At 43.3% G+C, this 13,412-nt stretch overlaps 1 non-coding gene across 1 annotated transcript; it reads right to left on the minus strand.

Moving 5' to 3' along the window:
* Positions 1 to 11,634: 11,634 nt before the first annotated feature.
* Positions 11,635 to 11,724, minus strand: Trnay-gua. The gene is given in 2 exon segments: positions 11,635 to 11,670; positions 11,688 to 11,724. It is a non-coding gene; the product is annotated as a tRNA-Tyr (tRNA).
* Positions 11,725 to 13,412: the final 1,688 nt, after the last annotated feature.

Genomic DNA, 13,412 nt, shown 5'->3' on the forward strand with positions numbered 1-13,412 from the left:
ATGATCTATATCGACATGTTACCGTTCGAGCAGCGCGTCACTGAATTCTTTCGATGCCCGTTGTGATGCCTGCTTAATAAGGACTCCAGACGCTGGAACAATACTCTAGACTTCCAATATATCTAAGTCATCCATTCACCTTCCTAATAGTGATTTTACGCAATCGTCCCGTTTCGAGGAAGCAAGGTTAGGGTTTAAGGTCCCGTCAACAACGAGGTCATTACAAGCGGAGCGCAGGCTAGGTTAAGGAAATGATGGGGAAGGAAACTGGCCATCCACTTTTAAAAAGAAGCATCCCGAAATTTGCCTGAGGCGATTTTTGAGAAATCGTAGGAAATGCAAATCTGGATGGTCGAACAGGGATTTGAACCGTCGTCCTCTCGAATGCAATCCAGAATGCTAACCACTCCGCCATCTCGCTCGGTCGTCCCATTTCATATCGTATGTTAATAATACCACTAGATAGTTGCAAGACATGATGTACTCAATATGTCGACCACCGACCTTGTAATCGGATCCTATCGGCTTCTTTCTCTTTATTACGGGTATATAGCATGCATTTTCCCACGGCTGAGGAGACCTGCAATCCACTACATCAAGCGCCAATTTTGCCCAAGTATTTGCGCATTTCCAACGACGAAACCTTGGTGTAGACAACAACATTGCCAGCGAACAGTCGAATATTTATACCGATCCTATCAACCTCTTCGTGAGAGCCGCCTGTAGCAAAATCTCAACTGTTAATACTATAGCCATTTTTATGTATAACTACCACAATCTTTATTGTTGTTCTGCATATAATGTCGATAGGGCGTTATCGTCAGGCAGCTTATAAAATTTAGCAATAGTATATATCGCGTGTCTATAATTTTAACGTATATTATTCGTCTGTTTATCGCTGTGGAAGACGATGTGCCAAAACAGATGCACTGATGACCGTGTGACGGCTGCCCACTGCCAGACTGAATGCCGCATGGTGGTGATGCGGGCACGGAACACAGTGAGACGAATGTATAAGCGGGGCAGAGGTCACCCTAGCGACGATACGAGCCCCAAACGGAGAGACCAATTGACATCAGAGACATAAAGAGAAGATTTTTGTGGCCCGGCGTATTGGAACGAGCATCTCGTACACGGCATACTGCTTCACGTGCTACTGTCGGAAGCATCTATGAAAAGTGCTTGAAGGGCGGTGAGACCATACGTGGGCGACTAGATGTTTGACGTCCGCACCTCATCACAGAATGTGGATGTCGGAGACTTGCTCAGTTTACAGAGCAAGATAAGCGGTGATCTGTGGACAGAGTACAGAGCTAGGCAGGCACAGGTTTCGAACCGTACAGCTCAGCGCACATTGTTGAACACGGGGCTCTGCAGCAGACGACCTCTACTCGCTCCCATGTTGACCCAGTGACTTCGACTGTTCCGGTTGCAGTGGGTGGGGACTATCGAAATTATATCGTGGATCAATGGAATCATGCCGCTTGATCAGACGAATCACGTTTCTTGTCACATCAGGCCGATGGTCGTGTCCAGACACAACGTCATCCAGGTGAAGCTTTCAGAAACTGTAGAGAGTGAGAACCGCCAGTTTTCTCGCCAGCCACGCCAGAGAAGAAAGTTCATTTAAAATCGTAGCAACAGGCTAAATAGCTCATAATATTCATTCTGTAGAGTGCGCGATTTCTCATATGTGACTGCTATTGATTCGTCAGCTTCAGAATCCTGCCAGGGAATGGGAGAGGTTTCCTGCCTTCCTCCCCATGCCACGGTATCAGTGCTGAATCATAAGTAAATCCGCAAGAGCAGAAGTTCAACTTATTTAAAAAACTATTTCTGGACAAAAAACGCAAGGTCTGCTGCAATTTGCGGGCGAGATTTCCACACTGGCAGAAGCAGCGAAGTTTCAGAGGCTTGACTCCGAGAATACTTGTTGTTATGCGACCGATGAGTAAACATTTGCTGCGGGGAGATGGAAGAGCAAAGACTTGTTGCCGATGAGACGAGCCTTGCTGTCATGCAGGAGGACGCCTCCACTTCAGTACTGAATACAGAGGTCCATTACCGCCGCCACGTTTCGCATTCACGCTGTAAGAGAGTCGTAAGAATGAGTCGCCAGTACGCTCACCGGTTCGATAGGGACACAATGCTGATTAACTTTCTCCAGGGACTAATTGCATAGTTTTAACATTCGGTGCTAGTTAGTTGCTTCATACATGTATTCATACTTATTTTTTCGTGTTCTTCCTGTAAACCAATAACCTCTTTAGCATTCATAAACCATATCCACGATTTATTCTCATGATTATGCTTTTATTGTGCTCACCCAATTGTGTCAAGGCTAGAGTTGATAATTAAAATCCGTTTTCCATTTATTAAATGCTCACTTACTTTTCTCAGTGGGTAATTAATATGTTGATGCCTTACGGTAATAAACCTGATAATTACAGTGAGTGCTTGTCTTGTTTCTTTTACAGATAAATGATCCATCCTCTCACTAATACATTCATGTGTGTTGTACCCACATTTTCACGGTGGTTGACAAGCCCTGTTATCTTTCAATAAGATGTTTCCATTGCGTGACACCATTGTTTCCTTAAAATCTGAGTGATCTTAGGGGAAGTTCTCTTCCCTGTAGGTCACCAGGGATCGGGCTTGTAGCAACTTAGCGGTATGCTACATAGCTCAACCAGCACCCCACAATGTGATAAATTTTCGAAATGCGACTGATTAACAAAAATAAAGAACTGAATGATAAGTAACTTGTAACAAAAATTATGTATCCTTTGTGACAAATGACCTTACCCGTGAGTAAATTCAACAAGGTGTGTTCTTGACAACTTCTGGAGTGGCGCGATGTACCACCAGCATATAAAATCTACACTGAAGAGTCAAGGAAACTGGTACACCTGCCTAATATCGGGGGATCGGTGGTGGGGGGAGGGGGGAACTCCGCAAACACGCGCAAGTGCCGCAACACGACTTGGAGTGGATTCAGTGGATTCGAATAATGTTTCAATTAGTACTGGAGGGAATTGACACTATGAATCCTGCAGCACTGCCCATAAATTCGTAAGAGTACGAGGGGCTGGAGATTTTTGAACAGCACGTAGCAAGACATCCCAGATATGCTCAATAATGTTCGTGTCTGGGGAGTTTGGTAGCCAGTGGTACTGTTAAAAGCAAGAAGAGTGTTCCTGGAGCCACTCTGTAGCAATCCTGGACGTATGGGGTGTCGTATTGTCCTGCTGGAGTTGCCCAGGTCCGTCGGAATTCACAGTGGACATGAATGGATGTAGGTGATCAGACAGGATGCTTACGTACGTCGGAGTCGTATCTAGACGTATCAGGGGTCCCACATCACTCCAACTGCACACTCCCCACACCACTACAGAGCCCCCACCAGCTTGAAGAGTCCCCCACTGACATGCGGGGTCCATGGATTATGAGGTTGTCTCCATACCTATACACGTCCATCCGCTCGATATAATTTGATACGCGACTTGTCCGACCAGGCAACATGTTTCCAGTCATGAACAGTCTGATTTCGGTGTTGAGCGGCCTTGGTGAGGCTTAACGCTTTGTGTCGTGCATTCATTAAGGGTACACGAGTGAGCCTTCGGCTCCGAAAGCTCACACCGATGATGTTTCGTAGAATGCTTCGCACGCTGACACTTGTTGATGGACCAGCACTGAAATCTGCAGCAATTTGCGGAAGGTTTGTACGCCGCACGGGGTAGCCGCGTGGTCTTGGCGCCTTGCCACGGATCGCGCGGCTCGCCTCATCGCAGGTTCAAGACCTCCCTCGAGCATGGGTGTGTGTGTTGTCCTTAGCGTAAGTTAATTCAAGTCAGATTAAATAGTGTATAAGCCTAGGGACCGATGACCTCAGCAGTTTGGTCCCATAGGAACTTACCACAAATTTCCAAAAAAAGGGTTGCACTTATGTTCGTTGAACGATTTTCTTCAGTCGTTGTTGGTGCCGTTCTTGCAGGACCTTTTTCCGGCCGCGGCGATGTTTCACCGGATTCCTGATATTCGGGGCACGTTCGTGAAATGGTCGTACGGGAAAATCCTCACTTCATCGGTGCCTCGGAGATACTGTGTACCATCGCTCGTACTGTTTCTCATCCATATTTCACTTCCATACATGGCAACGCTCCATACAAATACTTTCAGAAAAGACTGTGACACTTAAATCTATATTCGAAGTTAAAAAATGTATCTTATTCAGAAGTGCTTTTCTTCCCATTGTCAGGCTACATTTTATATCCTCTCTACTTCTCCTTCATTAGTTCAAATGGTTCAAATGGCTCTGAGCACTATGGGACTCAACTTCTGAGGTCATTAGTCCCCTAGAACTTAGAACTAGTTAAACCTAACTAACCTAAGGACATCACAAATATCCATGCCCGAGGCAGGATTCGAACCTGCGACCGTAGCGGTCTTGCGGTTCCAGACTGCAGCGCCTTTAACCGCACGGCCACTTCGGCCGGCCCTTCATTAGTTATTTTGCTGCCCGGATAGTAAAACTCATCTACAGTACTGGCCATTAAAATTGCTACACCAAGAAGAAATGCAGATGATAAACGGGTATTCATTGGACAAATATATTATACTGGAGCTGACATGTGATTATATTTTCACGCAATCTGGGTGCATAGATCCTGAGAAATCAGTACCCAGAACAACCACCTCTGGCCGTAATAACGGCCTTGATACGCCTGGGCTTTGAGTCAAACAGAGCCTTGATGGCGTGTACAGGTACAGCTGCCCATGCAGCTTCAACACGATACCACAGTTCATCAAGAGTAGTGACTGGTGTATTGTGACGAGCCATTTGCTCGGCCACCATTGACCAGACGTTTTCAATTGGTGAGAGATCTGGAGAATGTGCTGGCCAAGGCAGCAGTCGAACATTTCCTGTAGCCAGAAATGCCCGTAAAGGACCTGCAACATGCGGTCGTGCATTATCCTGCTGAAATGTAGGGTTTCGCAGGGATCGAATCAAGGGTAGAGCCACGGGTCGTAACACATCTGATATGTAACGTCCACTGTTCAAAGTGCCGTCAATGCGAACAAGAGGTGACCGAGACGTGTAACCAATGGCACCCCATACTATCACGCCGGGTGATATGCCAGTATGGCGATGACGAATACACGCTCCCAATGTGCGTTCACCGCGATGTCGCCAAACACGGATGCGACCATCATGATGCTGTAAGCAGAACCTGGATTCATCCGAAAAAATTACGTTTTGCCATTCGTGCACCCAGGTTTGTCGTTGAGTACACCATCGCAGGCGCTCCTGTCTGTGATGCAGCGTCAAGGGTAACCGCAGCCATGGTCTCCGAGCTGATAGTCCATGCTGCTGCAAACGTCGTCGAACTGTTCGTGCAGATGGTTGTTGTCTTGCAAACGTCCCCATCTGTTGACTCAGGGATCGAGATGTGGCTGCACGATCCGTTACAGCCATGCAGATAAGATGCCTGTCATCTCGACTGCTAGTGATACAAGACCGTTGGGATCCAGTACGGCGTTCCGTATTACCCTCCTGAACCCACCGATTCCATATTCTGCTAACAGTCATTGGATCTCGACCAACGCGAGCAGCAATGTCGCGATACGATAAACTGCAATCCAACCTTTATCAAAGTCGGAAACGTGATGGTACGCATTTCTGCTCCTTACACGAAGCATCACAATAACGTTACACCAGGCAACGCCGGTCAACTGCTGTTTGTGTATGAGAAATGGGTTGGAAACTTTCCTCATGTCAGCACGTTGTAGGTGTCGCCACCGGCGCCAACCTTGTGTGAATGCTCTGAAAAGCTAATAATTTGCATATCACAGCATCTTCTTCCTGTCGGTTAAATTTTGCGTCTGTAGCACGTCATCTTCGTGGTGTAGCAATTTTAATGTCCAATAGTGTACTACGTTAAGTGTCTCATTTCCTAATGTAATTCCCTCCGCATCGTTTGATTTAATTCGATTACATTGCATTATCGTCGTTTTGCTTTTGTTGATGTTCATCTTATATCCTACTTTCAAGACACTGTCCATTCCATTGAACTGTTCTTCCAAGGCCTTTACTATCTCTGACATAATTAGAAGTCGTCGGCAAACCTCAAGGTATTTGTTTCTTCTCCCTGGATTTTAATTCCTAATCCAAATTTTTCTTTAGTTTTCTTTGCTGCTTGTTCAGTATACAGATTGAATAACATCGGGGATAGGCTACAACCCTGTCTCATTCCCTTATCAACTGATGCATCCCTCTCGTACCCCGCGACTCTTATAACTGCCTTCTGGTTTCTGTATAAATTGTAAATAACCTATCGCTCCCTGTATTTTACCCCTGCCACCTTCAGAATTTGAAAGAGTGTATTCCAGCCAACACTGTCAAAAGCTTTCGCTAAGTCTACAAATGCTATAAACATTTTTCCAGTCTTCAGTATAGAATTTCTTTTAGTATTTTGCAACCATTACTTATTAAACCGATAGTTCGGTAATATCCGCACCTGTCAGCACCTGGTTTCTTCGGAATTGGAATTATTATATTTTTCTTGAAGTCTGACGGCCTGTCTCATAATTCTTGCACACCAGATGGATGAGTTTTGTCATGGTTGCTCTCCCAAGGCTATCGATAGTTCTTATGGAATGTCGTCTAATCTGGGGGCCTTGTTTCGACTTCAGTCTTTCAGTGCTCTGTCAAATTCTTCTCGTAGTATCATGTCTCCCTCTCATCTTCATCTACGTCCTCTTCCGTTTCTGTAATGTTGCCTGCAAGTTCATCTGCCTTTTACAGATCCTCTAGGTGAGCTCCTTCCACCTTTCAGCTTTCCCTTCTTTACTTAGGACTGGTTTTTCATCTGAGCTCTTGATGTTCATACAGCTGTTTCTCTTTCTCCAAAGGCCACTTTAATTTTCCTGTAGTCGGTACCTATCTTTCCCATTGTGATATACGCTTCTAAATCATTACGTGTGTTCTCTAGCTATTCCTGCTTCTATCTGATCAAAAATGAAGGAGGGTCCTACTAAATTGTTTAGCTATGCCGAAGATATCAACGGGAAAAATAGTTATAAATATTTGTTAGTTTAGAGGCATAAGAAGAAAGAAAACGATTCTTGACAGTACTAATTCATGCTTTTTTGTGTGCTCGGCAAAACAATGAAAAAATTAACAACAAATTACTAGCTGAGAGTGTGTGGTACTTTGTGCCGCATTTAGTGCATGCTTATGAGTGCTGACTGAATTCAGAGTATTAAGAAAATTAAAATAACATTTTTGTGAAGTTTCCTACTCTACACTACACTGCCGCTATAGTATTCCACTAGTCCTTTCTCTCGTTTAAATGGTGATTATAGGCCGTGTTCAGAGGTGAGAGGGTGTAGCCTGTGGTGGCGGAGCTTCATGTCAATTCTTCGAGAATGGTTTTTCTTGAAGTCTTTTGCATGGGAATAGGCAGATATTTTCTGAAACCTATAGGAAGGCTGAATGTTCTTATGCAACTATGAGAGGTACTGTATTTTGTCTTACAGCCTTCTACCTATTACTGCATGTACTGTTTGTCCTAATTTGCACAGCAATGTCTGTCTTTCCTAACGTGGGTACGTCTTTAGATCTGGCACAGTCAGCGAATCGACATTCGTCGCACATCCGTTCTGTTTATTAACTTCATTGTTTCTTTGCAGTTACGTCAGACTTTCGGTCTCCCTCAGCATTTGAACCGGTATTCACTGAGTACATAGCATTGCAGCTGCTGCAGTTTGTCAGAAACGATATGGCAGTAAGTCCGGTTGGCACGGCATCGTTTATCGCTTTGTAGTACGTCGGTTGCCCCTTGATTGGAATCGCGGAATCTGTGACGTTTTACCACACCTGCCTCTAGCAGAGATCCAGGAACTACGGTTCCATCTTGTTTTAGACGTTCCCTGCACAGCGTACATGCAGAACTGTCGACGATGTTGTTCATTAGATTTATCAGATAGCTTTTTTTGATGAGATGTTATTTCAGGTATTTCGTCTTGGGTGTCTACAGATGCTTCTTCTGACGTCGCGTGATCGCAGTCGCCGTGATACTGTTATGATTCATTCTGCCGACGCCAGTGAACATGTGTGCTCGCAAAGCATCTCATCTCCGCCGCTCGCGGACTACACCCAGCCCTTCTTCTATTTCTTCCAGCGAGAAAAGATGCCCTCTATTTTGGAGATCTCGTGTCTCCGTGTGAGCCGGTCCACTCTGACATCCACTGCCCGTTTCATTAGGCACGTTGATGAGTTGCGTCAGGAACTGTACACCCTCTGGTATAGGGTCTGTTCTGTCTTCATAGAACAAATTTATATTTTTATTAAAATCCATGGATGGTGAGTTACGGTAACCCTATTGTCAGAACACAAAGAAGTATATTCTGGGAGAAATAGGCATACAATATCTCGTCAGCTGTGTGCTTCCTTGGACAAACCTAAATGCCAAAGTAGTTTGCCAGTTACTTTCCTACAGGAAATTTTTCCCTGGAAGAAACAGGTTTACATCTACAATTTTTTAGTTATTTATTTGTTCGATCCAAGTTTCGATGTCATTTGAGAACGCGGCTGCGTCCCCTAAATTAGTAGTGAACAGAGAAATAATAAAAAGAGCGCAGATATAGAACTGTTATTTCCGGGCAAAAATACTCTATCAGCAGCAGACCCACAAATCAAAATTCTCTTTCTAAAATGCTTTCAATATAATTTCGAAGTGGACCTCCTGAACGAAAAGTAATCAGGAAAACTTTAGGTTCAAATTATATTGAAGAAAAAATATAGTTTACAAAGAGCAAATAAAGAAATTCAAAAGTATGCCGCCATTAATTCGGATGCGAAAAAAAGTAGGCTAAAAGTACTATGGGCATCTTGAAAGAATTAACCATCGGGGCACAGGTTATGGAATTATACGAAAGTCGCAGTAAAGCTAAGCTTCAAAAAATAAAGTGTAAGAGAACAGTAAAAGAAGACCTAATGGAAACAGGACTAACACAATTAGATATGTTAGACGGAAAAAAATAGACAGAAAATTCACAACTCGGTCGTTGGACAAGCAGAAAAATTGAAGAGTACAGCAAACAACTTGGAATGACAAGTGGAAAAGATCCCACTGTGAGAGAATGAAAGTACTATGGCCACAAAGAAAAAGTAAAACAAAGAACAAAGTTCTGAAAATGCCCCCTCTCCTACATCTCGTGTACCAGAAGGGCTCAAATAATAATGATAATAATTATAACAATAGTAATAGTAATAATGGAGATAATGAAAAACAGGGAAAGTCCGACGAGTTACTATGTATCTCGGAGAAAATCTGCTTGTTTTTTATGATCCGGCAACGCGTCGTATATGCGCTTCAATCAGTATAAAAAGTTGCGCGATCTACCCCAACAACGCGGTCGCGAACTCCATCGCCGCAGATCGAGTATGCCAGTGGTACTTGCGTGCAGAAGCCGTCTTATCCTGTGCACCGTGTGTCGCCTGTTTTGTGCAGAGATTTTCGTCAAGTCTAGTTGTATCCTGTGCTGCACGACGTGTGTTCTTCTGTTATGTTTTATACATCGCAACTCCACCGGCTGACTCTTACAGCAATAACGCTCCTCCCTTTGCTTTTTAAGTTCAGAAGCTTCGACATTAAACGTCTGAATCGTGAGTAGACGCTTTCGGTAGCCGCAACAGGAGCAATGAGCGCGTCCTTCAGACTGTAAAAGAGCAGAAGTCGATACGACATGCCTCCTTTATACCGCCACGGCGCGCTGCATCTCTAGGCTCCGCGTACAAGATCCATCACCGTGGAGGTCAATGATGTGTTCTACACTCCAAACAGTCTGCAACGTTTTATTGATCACGAAATACTGCGACCGACGTATGGCTGGTGTTTAGCTTCCAGGATCCTCTGGATTTGGACGATTTCACTAGCGGCGAAGTTTCGTGACAGAGCTGGCTAGCTATGGTTCCGATAAAAATACTGAGACCCATCAACAGTCTCTAGTCATGTACGCTATGTAATCGAGTTCTTCTGGCGTTATAGTAAGTGATATCTGTGGTGGTCGAGTACGAGACCTATCATACGATGGTGAGCTTCAATTTCTTAATTAGCTCGTGTAGCTAGGCATATTTGTTTGGAACTGTTAGTTTATCTTCGTTCTCAACGATGCAGTTCAAGTCGTTTGTAATGCAAGGATTTACGTTCCATTTGTCCAAAAAACAACCGATTTCTTGGTTAAAGTCTCTAAGTCTTGCATCTATATTTTCACAGTCGGTCAGTACATGTATAAATAGCTTGTTAGGTAATTGCTGAGATGCTACGGCGGCTGTGTAACTTTTGCACATTCATGGCTTTTGTCTCGCTCATTATCATTGTTACGGCGCCACGTTTTGAATCGTGATCATCTTAATAAAGAGCTTCCTGTAATTTGGTATCTGTTGGGTGCCGTCCATTTCGACTTCTTTTGACCCCCGCTGCTCTACGCATGGGATTATCCTCTCTCCCTGGATTGTTATTATTATTATTATTATTTTCTTATTGTTACTACTAAAATTTTCTTTTGTTGAAGGTTCTTAAATTCTGCCAAAGTTATTGCTATAAAACATTGTCCATGGTTTGTAATGAAACATATTTCCAATTTTGATTTGCTTTATAGATCTAAAATCTGTTCTTTTTAAGAGATATGGAGATGTGATTGTTTAGTTGCGGCATTTTATGTCAAATTTTTGCTTATATGAGGAAGTGCCATCTTCTTCCGCATTTTTGAGATAGTAATTCGTTTAACACTAATGTTGTGCTTGCCTGCTGTCATTTGGATTTGCAGAACTACCCATCTATTAATTGAAATATGAGACAAGATAGCATCAATAGTGTCTGTTTGCATACTCCTCGGTAAACGAACCTAATCGTGTTGCCAACAGGAACGATAGTTTTGGGTTTTACTTGATCTACTTTCAACAATTATACTGTGATACTCTTTCACATAATTAGCTAGAATAATACCCCAACTACAGTCAATATGACAAAAAACCGGAAAAATTAATGATACTGCAGACTACTAAAAACTAGAACTCTTTAATATAGCTAAATCAAGACTCCACTATCAATAAACGAAAATAAGAGCAAAAAATGTGAAAACTATTGCAAATTGGAAAATTAATAAGACTGGTGTTCATTTATTGATAGTGGAGTGTTGATTTAGTTATATTAAAGATTTTTAGTTTTTAGTAGTCTGCAGTATCATAAATTTTTCTGGTTTTTTGTCATAGTGACTGTAGTATTATTTTAGCTAATTATGGGAAAGAGTATCACAATAGTGATAAAAGACAAAAAATTGAAACAATTTAAAACAAGTTTAAAAAAGGAGTATGAAAGGACATGTATATGAATAGTTAAGGAGAAAACGTTTCATTATGTAAGACAATAAAACATCCATGTGAAACATAAGCTGAAAACATACTACATTTTGGCACACGAAACATATGTAATGGATATCAATGTGTCAATGACATATATAATGTGACATATTAATAAGAGAGAGAGAGAGAGAGAAGTAGTAACATTTTCACTCGGAGGATCGTTGCGGGCTTAGTTGTCTGAACGGATATTGAAATTTACAAAATTTTCCTTCGGGCCGGATTTGAACCAGCGACCTATGGATATCTATGTACGAGCCCACTACAGTCCACCGCTCTACCAACTGAGCTACCGAAGGAATGTGCCGCTTTTGCTGCCTCGTGGACCAGTTACGTGAAAGTGACGACGCGGTCCGTGGCTGACCGCCAATGACGCTCTCCCGTTATCTGCAGCTCTCGTGGAGAGGAGCACAAGAGGTAATGACGTCACTTAACGATCTGAGAGTGAATAGCTGTGATACAACTCTGCGTGCCGGCCTCTTTCTTGGTAGGACATACATGTTCTCGTCAAATTACCGGCTGACAGTGTCAACACTCAGTCTTACACAGGGTTAGATGAGTGATAAGAATCTAGAAAATGAGAGAAATAGACCGTACAATCGCGATGCGCATTTTTTATGATGCTTCGAAGTTCGTAGGGTTCCTACGAAAGGTAAATGTAAACACTTCCGGAAGCGAGACAGCAACTCGTGGGTATTTTGAATATAAATTAAAACACTGTAAGTTGAAATGATTCAGTAACTGTGTAGAAACCCACAAAATACTAGTTGTTTCGTGAGAGTGAAAATTACAGCTGTTCCTCCCAGTATTCCACAAATAGCCACTTTTTTCAGGAAGACACACGTAAAAAGTATTAATCAATCATCACGTCGCGATAATTTAAGAAAACACTTGGATAATCAGAGCTAAAAATTTTTATTTAACTTCAAATATGCAACAGGCCCACGTTTCACTTAACCGAACTATTCATCCGTAATGTTAGTGTGTGATACGACTATCAGATCCCCTGACACTGTAAGGCTATATTGAATTTGTAAAAATAAGCTAGAAATACTTATACAGAGAAAGGTATGGCGTCGTTAATATCCCACACCCTATGCCAGGGGAGCACACTCGTGTATAAGTGAGCCACGACTCTGCACGCGCCTAGGATACAGACGTCACTTCCGGCACACGTCCGTCGCCGCCGCTGTTGTGTTCCTGCCGTTGCCCCGCATTTCAGGGCGCAAACTGCTGCCACTGTCAGGCTAACACAAGTAATTCCAACGTCTATATTTAAGCAATCAACCCATAATGTAGTGTCCTCTTGGCGCTGCGAAGAGTACTGCTGCGATGTGCTGCTTACATCTTCTGCCAAGCGCCTAAACGGCCCGCGATATCTTACCACGACGCACTGGTCACGCCTGAAATTCGAGAACTAAAAACCGTCCCCTCCGCCGATCATACAGGTATGTGCACCGTGTGGAACACGGTCTTCTGCATATACGCGGCTCCCACCTGCCCCCACGCACTCACTCCCCCACCCACCCACACACCCACCCACTCACAGAAGTGCCGCTGCAAGCCACCTGCAGCGTTCAGGGACGTACCAAGCTGTTGCGTGTCTTTAAATGAACTGTGAGATGGCGGCCTATATTATAAAACCAATTTTATTGATGGAACTAATTCGTGCGTATCGTGAATATGCGTTATAGTGGTGTCACCCACTAATAGTGTGGATGAACAGTTCGTGTAAGTGAAACGCCGACCTGGCACCTATCTGTTGTTAAATAAAAACTGTTTAACACTGAATAGCCGTGTAATACGTTAAGGTATCGTGATGTAATGATTGATTGACCCATACTTATTACGTGTCTCTTCTTGGAGAAAGTGGCCGTTTGACGAGTATTGGGAACAAAATCGGTAAAACCGTACATAGCAGTGGTGTGTTTACAGAAGGTATGTAGCGGGAGTTTCTTTGTTGTTAAATAACGCACTATGGAAATTT

This window comes from Schistocerca americana, chromosome 2, assembly GCF_021461395.2.
Source record: "Schistocerca americana isolate TAMUIC-IGC-003095 chromosome 2, iqSchAmer2.1, whole genome shotgun sequence".
Classification (NCBI taxonomy): domain Eukaryota; kingdom Metazoa; phylum Arthropoda; class Insecta; order Orthoptera; family Acrididae; genus Schistocerca; species Schistocerca americana.